The 14,610-nt window shown below is 36.1% G+C and overlaps 1 protein-coding gene across 4 annotated transcripts in view; it reads right to left on the bottom strand.

Annotated features, from left to right (window-relative positions):
• Nucleotides 1-14,610, bottom strand: part of RASAL2 (RAS protein activator like 2) — a 397,309-nt gene that overhangs the window by 304,070 nt on the left and 78,629 nt on the right. The window lies entirely within an intron of this gene.

The following is a 14,610-nucleotide window of genomic DNA, read 5'->3' as shown; positions in this document are numbered from 1 at the left end:
CAACCAGTCTGAGTGTGAATTTTGGCTTTATCAAAGAGAAGTTACTTTGTTTTCAAGAGCCTTAATCAGTGGTATGCTAACGCATGCCCACACTACTGGAGAGCCAATTGTGCCCATCTCTTCCCAAGTGCCCTTCACTAACTTGAAGTCAGTGGTAGCTTGAAATCAGCCACGATGGGAGCCTTCACACCTCAGAAATCAGCAAATGCTACAATAAGGACATTTTTTTACCCAAGGAGCCAGTTGTTAAACATTCACCAACACATCATTGGGCTCAGTTTCCACATTTCTCAAATGGGACTAATAACGCCAACCCTGCAAATCTGTTGTAAGAATTTCAAATATAAGTAAAACACCTAGAAAAATGCCAGACACATAAAAGACACTTAGTATGTGGTAGACAGCAATATTGTTATGGTATTACAAATACAGTCTGGCTATATGAAAGCAGAGTATTAAAAACCCTATAAGCCAGGAAATCAATAATGTAAAAGTATAAAGCCATTAAACTTGATTTTAGTACGGTTGTTGGGTCCTTTAGAATTTCTAAGTGGAAAAAATTAGCACAGTATTCCATACACTACCCCTCACATAATGAGAACAATTTATTTTTTTTGCATCTTCTCCAATTTTCCAGGTTCTCTTTTAATAACGATCTCCTCTGTCCAAGTTGTCAGCCACCACTACTTATCATATAAATGCAGACTTTTTGAGTAGTGACTTGGAAGGATTCAGAAAGCCATCAGACTTATGAAGAAGTACTATAAAAGGGAAGTCATAAATAGAAGTAATTTAGTAACTATAATTAAGCATATAAAGAACGCTTAGGTGACCACCTGTTCATCATTTCTTCTGACAGCTGAACCAAGATTTTGGCTTCTACTGGAAAAAGAGAAATTTAGATTAGGTGTGGCAAAGCAATCTCAAAAATTATTCTTATGTTCAACAAGAGATTTTTCTCTCTTCCTGGAAACATACGAAAACAGAATTGATTTACATATATATATGAGATTCTTCTAAATGAGAAGGGGGAAGAGAAGAGTGACCAATGATCTTGGACTGTAACATCTACTTCTGGGCCTTGTGTTTGAGGTTTTCACAATTCATTTTACATTCAGAAATTTGAGCAAAATCTCTTACCTATAGTTAATGCATAATAAACTGACCTGTAACACTTCATTTAAAAAGATCACTTGGAGGCGTTCAAAGTGTCTCAGAGTAAAATATGTCTATGTATCTGTCTAGAAAGATACTGTTTTTCCTCCCTTCACTAAATAATGATTTGAAAAGTTTTATACTTGAGCTCTGATAAATAAGTACCAGGTCTTCATTTCAGATTTTCACTGCACTGCAAAGATCACATAAATGAAATAAATTATTAAAAGAATTTTTTATTTCACATTCTTTGTATTAAGTGGTTAATTTAACCCACATTTCCCACTCAGTCCTATATATCTTCTGATGTTGATTTATTACTTGTATTGAAGTTAAATTTTTTATGGTCATCTAATGTCTAAATGTTTGCACTGGTGGTAAGATGCCCTTAAATTCCTTTCTTATCATTGACACAAGTCTTAAGATCATTCATGCTCTTAAAGCCAAAACTCAATTCAATAAACAACACTCAATACAAAATTTGAAAACTGTAATCACAAGAGAGATAAATAAAACCCTTTAAAATATGAGATTCAAGTTTTAGCTACGAATAGTTTGAAACTTTATGGAAATGATGAACATTGAGACTGGAAATATTCTTCTAGTCTAAAACATAATTTTGGTGTAGGGTATTATCCACCACTAACTACTGAACTACTACTAACTACTAAAACATAAATTAAAAAAAAAAAAAAAAAAAAACAAAACAGACAACCCCAGGATCCCAGGGGCTTAAAAGAAAAAAAAAAGTATTTACCGAACACTTTAGAATTAATTATGTCCTGTGGTCATTTAAATTAGTTATTTATACTATAGTTGTAAGCCTGTTCCCTGCCTACCTGTCTGGAATCATCTTACGCTACACCTCTAATTACCCACCACACCCAGCATTATTGGCTTTCCTGAGTTTTTGTAATACACTATCCTTCCTCATTCCACAGGGCCTTCCACATGCTGCTCCCTCTGACTGAACTGTTCTCCCAGTGCTCGCTCCAGTCTGAATCCCAGTTCAAATATCACTTCCTCAGAGAAGTCTTTCCTTATCTCCCAGTGAAGGTCATATTCCTTTCCTTGACAGCATTTACCAGTTTATATTTATACATTCACTGTCTGTGTAACTAACTAAATTTTAGATCTCAAGAGAGCAGGGATTTTGCCTATTCCTGATCACCATTATAACCTCAGGATGCAGCATGGTCTTTGGCACATAGTAGGTGAATCAATGAATGATACACAAATTACTACAAATTAAGCTTCAAGATATATGAATCAACATTAGATGTAATTCAAGATCACAGCATAATTACTGAATCCCATAGAACACTGATCTGGATACAGTATTATCAAAACTTAAGATCATACTGGAGCCTATTGGCACCACTTGAATGTATTAGCTTCCAAAGACATAACTCAGGCACTGTATTTTTTTCCAATACAGTGGAGACTGAGTAATTCTCAGGCAGTATCACACCCTGTATTCACGACACTCTTCTCTCAACTATACATGCTACCCACTATTCCTTTAAAAAACTGAAGGAAATATTCAGATGAAGGAGATTCTGGAAATAGCAAAATTTAGATTGATTTCCTGTAAAAAGGTCTACACTGATAGAAAACTAATCTTTTGCCAATGTTTAAAAAAATAGAAAATAAAATATCATGAAAAATAAAGTAAAATATAAAATAAATATGTTTAACTGGAGAAAAGGGGGCACACACATGCATTCATACACATAGGTGCTAGTGTGTGCACAGAATATTTCTGGATGGATACCATGGCAAGATAGGTTAGTTCTGGGAGACAGGCCTAAGAAACTGGGGGATCTAGGGTAGGAAGTGGATTTCCCTTTTATCATGTACCGTTATAGGTGTTACAATGTTTTCCATACTCATATGACTTTTCCCCCAAAAAAGTTAATAAAAATTTTCAAAGGTAAATGAATGGGATTAAATGGGAATAATTAATCCTTCCTATAATTTAACTAAAAAGGAAAAAATACATTTAATTAAAATCATGGAAGTGAGGGGCCAGCCTGGTGGCGTAGTGGTTAAGTTCGCATGCTTTGCTTCGGTGGCCCGGGGTTTGCAGGTTCGGATCCCAGACGTGGACCTACACACTGTTTATCAAGCCATGGTGTGGTGGCATCCCATATAAATTAGAGGAAGATGGGCATGGATATTAGCCCAGGGCCAATCTTCCTCATCAAAAAAGAGGAGGACTGGCAATAGATGTTAGCTCAGGGCTAATTTTCCTCAAGAATTAATTAATTAATTAATTAACTAAATCAAAGGAAAAAAAATCAGAGAAGTGAAAGGGACCTAAGATCAATTCTCTTCCATTTTCTCGTTGATAAAATGGAAACAATTAACAAAATTTTGTTCTCCCAAAGTTAGCAGTCAATCAGTGACATTAGTTCTAAAATCTAGAAACTTATTCTCAATAACGTGCCACGTACTATACAACTCTCACTATCTCATCTTAGTGATAGAAGTGTCAAAAGCTCCAGAGAACACTAAAACTTTCCTAAAAGCTTCTTGTCACTCTAGGTAAGAAACATACAACACTCAGGACTTCACAATAATTTTTACTGATTTGAAAACAGGCAACTCAAAGCTGAAATCTGGCAAGGATGATTTTTGTGTGTGTGTGTGTGTGAAGAAGATCAGCCCTGAGCTAACATCCGTGCTAATCCTCCTCTTTTTGCAGAGGAAGACTGGCTCTGAGCTAACATCTATTGTCAATCCTCTTCCTTTTTTTTCCCCAAAGCCCCAGTAGATAGCTGTATGTCATAGTTGCACATCCTTCTAGTTGCTGGATATGGGACGCGGCCTCAGCATGGCCGGAGAAGCGGTGCATCAGTGCGCTCCGGGGATCTGAACCCTGGGCCGCCAGTAGCGGAGGGTGCGCACTTAACCACTAAGCCACGGGGCCGGCCCATGGATGATTATTTTTTAAAGCAAACTCAGGAAGGAGCTGAATTTAGCTCATGAAGGAACTAGCTGCTGCCTACAATTGTCCTTGGAAAGTAAATGCCAAAGTCAAAGGGTTCATGCATGAACTCTTTACACTGCTTAAATCCAGAGGCAGAAGCAGGAAACTAATTAGCCTCTCACTTATTATCTGTTTAGGCCTTCTTGACTGACCTAATTATAACTTATTTTCAACACAACCTAATCATTTAGGGAATTTGGTCTAGAAACAGTTTAAGTTCACCTAACCTATGGATTTCATAATTTAGGTGCCACCCTGAAAAGAGAAGTCCCCATTAACTCTTCTTTCCACATGATATCCTTACTTGAAAGTATATGTTAGGGCATCATTCGGATTATATGTGTTAGAAAAGTACACCTTTTGTCTTACCAAAAATTGATGAAAGCTTTTAAATTTTCCAACTTAATATAGTGGAAACTGTATTATCAGGTAAACATTAACCTTAGACAGCAAATGAAAAAAGGAAATATGAAGAATATTAGAAGAAAGAATCTTGAAACCAACTCCCAAATAGTTAAGACCTAGAAAGATACAGATAAGGGATATACGTATTCTAAAAAAATTACTAGGAGGAGATGCTATATGACCTAAATTAAGCATTTAAAGAGACGTCTAAGAATATTGCTGAGATTTTCCAAGAAGACAAAAAGATTATATGCTAATGCTTTTTTCATATCACACTCATTTATTAGGGGACAAAGATTTTTCTTGAAACTTCTTGGAATAAGTAACAAAAGGAAGAGGCTGCATCAACTAGGTAAAATTTGTCCTAAAGTCAGTACCTCTCTTAAAAGTAATTTCCATAGGGTATGAACTATGGTCACACATATGGGAATAATTGGAAGAGAGGGCAGAGTTAAAAAGTCTCTCATTTTTTAAATTTTCTTTTTTTAAATGTTAGACTTGATTACAATACAAAACACATTTTAAAAAAAATAAAAGCTTGTTTGTCATGACTAATATCCTGCAAAGCTTTACCCAATAGTTAAAATTCCTCTCCTGGAATGTGACAGGATAAAGACTCAATGACAATATGTTAGCTTTCCTTCTGAGAGTTTTAATGTCATGGTTTCAAGAAACCTAAATGGATTTCCTCAATTACAGGATTTTAATCCCTATTTCTTCTCGTCAAAAAGGAAAAAAGTAGCGGTAAAGGTAAGGTGACTCTCATCTCAGTCAACCTCAGGGAGTACCACTGTGCTCCAAGGTTCATAGAAAGAGAACAGGCTCCTTCCACACTTGTTAGACTTCATGCTGACCTCAGCGACTGCTTTAAGGAGTACTCAAAACCATGGACCATCTACCCAGAAAGAACATACACACACACTGTGTGATTTCAGAAAGTACCCAAACTCCAGATTAGCACCTTTTGCCCTAAAAAAAGAATGACAGGTTTATAAACTTTCAGCCAAGGCAAATATGCTATATCTAAATGTATACTACAATGTGACGATGGCCTTTTTTGTTTCATTTATTCTATGCATCCTCTAGTAAAGATCATTATCTCTGGAAACAGGAATACCAAGAATGGGCCACAAATGCCTTACTAGAGACACACTGGACTATTAGAACTATTTTCACATTGACCATTCCTCTAGGGCAGTGGGTCAAAATAGGGGCTGTGCGCCCCTAGGAGGCACTTTGGAAATCTGTGAGGGTGTTTTTTGTTACCACAGTAACTAGACGTTGCTGCTAAGATTTAGAGTTCTCTCCTCCCCCCAGCCCCTGGGGGACATGTATACTAAGACATCTTGGAATGTATGGCTAGTCCCACACAGTGAATAATGTCCTACCAGACATTCACGTGGGTGAAAACAAGTTCATAATTATCGAAGCCTAAATCTGTTCTACACATAAACATAGGTATTTTTGCACAATTTTAATATACACTGAATTTCGAGGAATGCAGTTACCAAACAAATAAAGATTGTATTTTTGTTTCATTTGGAACTTTACCAAGGTTGTTTACCTTTTCAGAAAATCATGTCACCAATGGCAAACACTACTCGTGGTATTTTAACTGCCATTTGCAAGTGCCACAATCACAGTGATTCTATACATAGATGTAAGCACCTACTACCTCATATGTCTTCTAGTGTAGTCATGCTTGAGCATTTACATATTGAAATACATATTATTTTATTCTAAATTATTTTCCTTATTATTTCTCATTTACATCACTTGAGGTATTATGCAGTTGGCCCTTCATAGCCGCAGGTTCCGCATCAGCGGAAAAGCAACTATGGATCAAAAGGCAGAGGATGGTTCAGTGTACTGAACATGTACACTTTTTTTTCTTGTCATTACTCCCTAAATAATATAGTACAACAACTAATTACATAATACTAACACTGTAACAGGTATTATAAGTAATCTAGATATGATTTAAAGTATATGGGAGGGGGCCGGCCCTGTGGCTTGGTGGTTAAGTGCGCGCACTGCAATGCTGGTGGCCCGGGTTCGGATCCCGGGTGCGCATAGAGGCACCACTTCTCCGTCCATCCTGAGGCCGAGTCCCACATACAGCAACTAGAAGGATGTGCAGCTATGACATACAACTATCTACTGGGGCTTTGGGGGGAAAAAATTAAATAAATAAAATCTTTAAAGTATATGGGAGGATCTGTGAGGTTATATGCAAATACTACGGCCATTTTATAGTATAAGGGACTTGAGCATCAGAGGACTTTGGTATCCTCGGGGGTCCTGGAACCAATCCCCCTTGGATATGGAGGGATGACTGTAATTACTTTTAACTTATGTGTGAGGTAAATGTCTAAATGTACACTATATAGATATAGATATATTTAATCTATACCTATGCACACACATACATCTGTGTGTGTGTGTACGTGTATATATATGAATTTTGTTTCAGGATGGGGTAAAGAGAACATCACAAAATATTTGCTATAACAAGCGGACAGTGAGTTTGATAGGGTTGAGAATCATTGATCTAGGGATAACAGTATTAAAATTTAAACAGAAAACTTGCCATATTTCTTTATAAAGAGAATTTAATATTATTAAATGGCAGTTTGTAGGATTAATTTGCAGGATATTTTTATGTATCTCATGCTAGAGGCTAGGGTTTTATAGTCAGCTTCTCTTAGACCACCACCATTTCCACAAGTTGTCTAGGCCATAGGCAGAAGTGGCCATTCCTCTACCTTAACCTTTGACACTATTAACTGGGCCAGTTTGTAGGTATAATTGATCTTGTGAAATTGGATGGAAAAAGAAGATTAAAATGGCATAAAGGACTTTCAAATTCATGAAAGAGACCTCTCTTCCATCTCCTATCAATTTGTCATTGACAACTTCTCTGAACAGGAAACAGTCAATAACAGTTCCTTTTTTTTTTTTTTTTTTTTGGTCAGGAAGATTAGCAATGAGCTAACATCTGTTGCCAATCCTACTCTTTGCTGAGGAAGACTGGCCCTGGGCTAACATCCGTGTCCATCTTCCTCTACTTTACGTGTGGGACACTGCCACAGCATGGCTTGATAAGCAGTGTGTAGGTCCATGCCCAGGATCTGAACCTGTGGACCCTGGGCTGCTGAAGCGGAACACACAAACTTAATCACTACGCCATCAGGCCGGCCCCTGGCCGGCCCCTGTGTAGTTTCAAATTTAATTAGGCCTTGCCCAGGTTCAAGGTTTGCAAAAGACTTTCGCAAATGAATGGAAGGAAGAGAAGAATGGAAGGAAGGGAAAAGAAACGGAAGGGTTCCGGAAAAGAATCTTGCTCACGCAGGTAAGGCAACATATGAAATAGAACATGAAAAAGGCTATCCAGGAACATATAAAATTTATACACCTTTAAACTTCTTAATGGTTCAAAAAATATTAGGCATAATAAATCCTTTTAAAAAGCTTTGAATGATAGAACCAAGAAAGAGGGCAAATTTATGGACATGGTTACTCAAACTCCCATAAGAGAATGTGAAAAAGAGAAAGCAAGTAACACTTGGGAGAGTTACACCTCAGTCTCAAATCTCCACCCTGAGACCAAGGTTTCATGAAACGTCTCCAAATGGACCATCGGATTAAAACAGCATAACTTTTGATTAAAATAGCTTATATTAAGTACTGAGTAAAGAACTTTGCCACAGAAACTATTCATAACCTTTTCTCTCTAGTAGGATCTGATCTAGACCAACCTGTTCACCCCAACTCCATGAGTACAATATTGTCTGAATGGCCCAAGTACAATCTACCCCATTTTCAAACAGTCAATCCTTGCTTCCCTCAAAACTGCTAACTGCTCAGACTTCAAGTCTGAATTTCCCAGACCAATATTTTAGGCAAGCTACTCAAGTATCAATTATTATTTTCATTCTTCTGTAGAGAAAGCTGCTCAGATAATGTACGAGTTTGCAGGTTTTGTCAATGTTTCCTTAGTCTTTACTCTATGGGCAGAAACCAGTGACCGATTAAGCTGCCTGAGCGCCACAGTATTGATACTTCTCAAAACAAAACCAGTACAAAGGTGAGGATAGGAGTGAGTGGGAACAATGTGCTGATAGATCAGATTGCTTTAAAAGGCCTATGTTTTGTTCCTCATCTTTTCACCACATATCTTCAGGATTAGAAACTGCTTTTGGATGACCTAGAAACATAATATGTGGATAAAAATATTCCATACTCTCAGGAACAACTGGTGTAGAGTAGTGTATAAATTTAGTGACTGCTGATTAAGTAATAATTAATTGATCATTAATTTATTAAGGACATAAAGATAAGCCTATTTATATTGACCAAGAGCATGTGCCAAGAAATTTAGCTGAAATGAATTCACTGCCCCCATTAAACTGGCATAAAAAAATAAGTTAGAAATGATGAAAGAAGGAATGGAATGATGAACAACACAAATCAACAAAACTAAAAAAAGAACTGATAATTTTAAACAGAAAAACACTCAGGCTGGTATGTATGTGCATCAGTGCGTGTGTGCATAAGTGTGTGTGTATAAGTATGTGTGTATTTAATTGTAAACAAATGCTGATGCATGAATGATTAACATTTGAAACCTGAAGATCTTAAAAAGGGCTAAAGATCAGAATTCTTGAATAAATAAGATATATGAAAAGAGCATGTAATATGAATGAACAGGATGTCTTTCACAGAAAACAGCAAAAAAAATCAGCTTAAAAAGTGAACACAGGGGCCAGCCCCGTGGCGCAGCAGTTAAGTGTGCACACTCTGCTTCGGCAGCCCAAGGGTTTGCAGGTTCGGATCCCGGGCGCGCACGTCACACTGCTTGTCAGGCCACGCTCTGGTGGCATCCCATATAAAGTAGAGGAAGATGAACACGGACGTTAGTCCAGGGCCAATCTTCCTCGGCAAAAAAAGGAGGATTGGAATCAGATGATAGGTCAGGGCTGATCTTCCTCACAAAAAATAACAATAACAATAATAAATGAATGAATGAATGAATGAATGAACACAGAAGGACCAACTCAGAAACAGATCCACCAAAGAACTCCTCTTGAAAAGTATGCTGTAAAACTGGAAAGAAAATTTTAAATAGTTGCACATGTGAATGAATATTAAAAATATTTTAATCCTCCTAAGAAGTGTGTTTCTAATCAGATACTCCTTTATCTGTTATATATTTTACTGCACTGGAGGAATTAACTATGACTTAGCTCTTCCCACAACAGCAGCTGTTAGACTTATCTTTAGCAGCTTCCTCTTTCATGCTCCTACCAAAACATGTGTATACTGTGTCTTAACATACTTCTTCTAGGGAAAGACCACAGAATTTTTCTATTTCAATTTAGCTAGTTCCTGGGGCAATTTACTCCATCTTTTTCCACGTTAAAATAGAGAGAGGAAATGCTTTAATCTACTTCATAAACATTTAATTCTCTGGTCAACATTTTAGTCCCTATAAAATGCAGGTCAAGAATCCACTTTCAAATGTCTTGGAATATTTCTTAGCAACGAAGTAAGAGAGAATATTGCCTATTTTCAATTTATCTATTTGGAAATAAGGAACAGTTTAAATAAACAAGAAAAGACAAATCTAAAATAAATCAGGGCAAGGAGGACGGAGAAGGACAAAGTCACACACTAAGGATTTTAAGAGTGGAAATAAATGTATTCATAATCACTTAGCCAAACTGTTAATCTATTTTAAACCTTCCATTCTTCCATGACGTGTATTTCTTTAAAATATAAAATGGAATGTTAAGAAGGCAGCACTCCGGCAAGTACAAACACTCCAGAATTTTTGCAGGTTGCTTTTTGGAAAAGCCCACCCACTTAACTCCATCCCCATTTTAAAACTGTACTGTCCCATAAGTAAACACTATAGCCTTCATTTTAAAGGTTGAAAGCAGAATTGCAACTGTTCTCTACATTTGCAACTCAGCATATGGTTGCAAACCCTAAAAGGCTAATTTTAATAATAAAGAGAATAGTTGGAAAAAGGCACAACCTTGAGAATTGTGGAGAAGAATCTTCAATTAATAGGTGTGAGTTAAGCAGGACCAATAAGACTTCTGCATATCTCTTGGCTTGTACCTCCTCTAGCGGTAAAAGATAAAGATCATCTCTTGCACCTATTCAATAGTTAGCATCCTCATTAAATACCAAAAAAGGGAGGCAATTAGTGTCAACTGTAAGGATTGAAAAGAACACCTTTCAAAAATGAACTCATCTAGTAAATGAACCTACTGAAAAGTCAAGCAAGCCCTTGACTTATAGACATATAAAAACAAAGCCCTAAAGACATATAAAACAAACGAACACATCACCAAAATAAAATTTTCTAACAAGAGCTGCCACCAAAATCCCTTGGGGTTTTTCGAAACTGTGAATACAACTTGTCAATCATAGACGGAAGAAAAAGTAACCATTATAGTTAAGTAAGACTTGGACATATTCAAACATAAAGAATAAATATTAAGCTTTTTTCTTTAAGTATACACTAGCTAAGGAAAAAAAACGGGCAATCAGGGCCGGCCCTGTGGCTTGGTGGTTAAGTGCGCGCGCTGCAATGCTGGTGGCCCGGGTTCGGATCCCGGGTGCGCATCGAAGCGCCACTTCTCCGTCCATCCTGAGGCTGAGTCCCACATACAGCAACTAGAAGGATGTGCAGCTATGACATACAACTATCTACTGGGGCTTTGGGGGGAAAAAATAAAATAAATAAAATCTTAAAAAAAAAAAAAAAAAAAAACGGGCAATCATAAAAATAAAAAATTGACAAATGGCACATTTTTAAAGGGCAGGTAGGCAACTGTGTATATCGATGTTAAAAATAATTTTGAGGTTAAAGATTATATCTTCTATTGATCTATTACTACCCCAGTAAAAGATGAAAAATAAGGATAGTTTCGTTGATCTTTCTTCATTTTTGTGGAAATCTTAAATGAAAAATGTTTTGTAGTTAAAAGAATAAATTTATGGAGCCTCAATTAACTTCAACATTATCATACATGTTCAAACACAGATTAAAAGACTTTGGTTTCCATATATGAGCTGTACAACACTTGACAAACTCTAAAACACCACATAGTAAGGAACAGTAATAAGAATGACTATAAAAGAGTTCATTCTGTGTGACCCGCTAAACGCTTCTCATATGATGGTACAGACAGCCCCACTGACTGCTATGAGGTCGAGCATAAGCTTATAGGCAAAAATCTCAGAAATACACAGCCTGGTGTGCATTTCAACTAGACTCCAGAGCTAGCAGTGCTACTGCTGAGATCCTGCAGGCCACAGTAAAAATAGAACATACCCACAATCCCAAATTTTACAATGAGACATGAAAGTGGGAGTAGAAAATATCATACTCAAAATAGGAGTGCTCTCTCATAGATTACAAACGGGTCCTTCATTAAGTACTGTAAAGGAAATAACCTCTAGAAACTAAGCTGAAGGTGTAAAAAGAAAAAAAGATTTCTGGTAATAATATTTCTGATAAATCTTCTCCTTGGAGAAATACAATATATATGTAGTATTTTGCCAACAATACTACTACTTTCTTGTCTGCAGTTTTCATTTTTTGGTTTGTCACAGGATCTATAAAATAAGACAAAATCTTAGCTATTTGTGTGCTATCTCTGATTTCAACTTTAATAAATGTGTTTGTTAAAACCGTAGAGAGTATTTAAATTTAAAAGTGCACTAGGATTTTATGAAGACTAGAACATACACAGGTGGGTGCTGAAAGAATTTTCTGCCCATTTTGGCAGAAGCAGGATGCCATCTGCTTGTGCCATGAATCAAGCTAACCCTCAGCAGTTTCCAAAGTTGACAGGAAAGTCTGGTTGTTTAGTTAATGTTGAAAACACACTCTAAAACCAAGATGAACTGTTTTTTTTAAAAATGCTCTTAGACGTAATTAAAAACTTCCCCTTTAAAAGCAGCTGTCTGTTTTTATATCCTTTCCTCATACAACTACTTTAAAAAGAAAAATTGAATTCTGCAAACCGCCAATTTCAAAATAGTACTCTCAAGTAACTGAAAATCTATTATTTTGATTTATTATCTAAAAAATAGGCTCATCTTTTATATGAGAAGTTATTTCTATCTTGTATAGTACAGATAAATAAGACAAGAAAAAAGCACAGTAAAACCATTTCCATGACTATCTTCTACAACAGTCAACTGGAAAATAAAAATCTTCATTCTCTCACTCTGTTACTGCTTTATCTGTCTCTCTAATTTAAACTTCAAGTCTTCTGAGCAGGGATAAAGTCCACTGTCATTCTGTCATTGTGTTTAAACAGCATAAAACACCAACAACTAGTGGTTTATGCAAATTCTAACTTAGTGTGCACCTTACTGAAAGCCTAAAGAAAATGCTAACAATGGAAAATATCTTGCCAGATATTGGTGGAGGGAAAAATGTCCCATTGGATGTATCAATTAGGAAAGTTTTTTGTTTGTTTGACTGTTTTGAGTAACAACTGGAAATACCTTCCTCAGAACAGAAGCTAGAAAAAACTGTAACAAAACTCTGTAAAAATCCATGTAAATGACTAAAAATTTAAACTAAAAGGTGACCTCCATACACTGATTTTTTCTTTTCTGAATTAATTTTGTTTCCTTTTTGAGTAAACATACTAACAATGAGATATCTACCTGTATGTTTTTTAAAAATATATAGAACTTTTACCCACATCTTAGTCATATTAGGCACCTATTGATTTTAGTTCCATGAGGATTATCTGTCATTTCATAAAAATCTTACACCTTAAAATTGGTGCTATTTGTATAACATGCCTGGAATTTTTTTAAGTGCATTAATTTAAAAATCCATTATGCAATCAGATTGGTATCGTCACACAGCTATTATTTTCACGCTTTGCAACACTGAGATTGATCACAAGCATGTGACCTGTTAAAAAAGATCCCACCTAACTCCCTCGTTTCTAGCACCTTCAGGAAACAAGGTGTTATTTTACTTTCAGGAAGTGAAAACAGATGAATCTGGCTCTGGTGAGATCAGGGAATACTTATGGGAAAAGGGGTTTGTTGACACCTGCAATGGAGATGGATCAAGCGGGTTTGGGGAACTGTCTAGAGTATGCCTGTGCACACGTGCATACAGAAGGGAAAAAGATTGTGAATGTAATTTCACTATCTCAGTCATTTATAACTAAGACTTGAAAGCGCAACAGGCCAAGTATTAGGTTGATGTTTGTCATGGTTAAGACACTAGCGAACAAGGCAACTTTGGACAAGAGACTCTGGAACTCAGCTTCTTCACTAGTAAAATTAGGGGGAGGTCTTGTTTAGTTTATACGGTTCCTTTCAGTTCTAAAAATCAAATATTCATGGAATATCAATTATTAAGAACATAAAGATGAATAAAACATAGTTGTGACCTAAGAATGATTTGATGAAAAACTCAATCACCATATTCACTGTTCCTAAATAATTTTATACACACACACATACACAAACATATACATGAATGTTTGAAGAACACAACCACGTGTTCTGAAAAAGACTTAAAACTTTGGTCTTATGAAATGAGAAAAATAAGTGAAAACTGACAATGTATCACTCCGCCAAAATAAGTAATCCATCAACCACAGGACTGCCCAAGAACAAGCTTTTAATAACATGCTCTATAACCAGCCATACATACTTCTGTCTCCTTTAAAAAAGAAAAGAAAAAAATCCTGCACTCATAGAGAAAAATGACATCAACAAATTTAATGACAGTTTATTTTCAGGAAATCATTTAGAACAAAGAATTGGAAATATGGTTTAAATACCACATACACACACCATAATGCTACTTATCATTGTAATTCTTGTTTAGATGCTTAAAAATTAAATAGTTTTCCCTGAAGATTTTTGGCCTGTTCCATTTGGAATGAACCAACTTTTTCAATAATTAGAATTAGAAAAGACATTAATCTATCTGATTAATGGCATAATAATGGTTGCCAAAATGGAAGAAAGGTGTTATAACTGGTGTTTTGAACTCAGAC

The sequence above is a fragment of the Ceratotherium simum genome, chromosome 2, assembly GCF_057802395.1.
Source record: "Ceratotherium simum simum isolate JZ-2026a chromosome 2, ASM5780239v1, whole genome shotgun sequence".
Classification (NCBI taxonomy): domain Eukaryota; kingdom Metazoa; phylum Chordata; class Mammalia; order Perissodactyla; family Rhinocerotidae; genus Ceratotherium; species Ceratotherium simum.
Note: the sequence above shows the minus strand (reverse complement) of the source record. Positions and strands in the feature narration are given on the sequence as shown.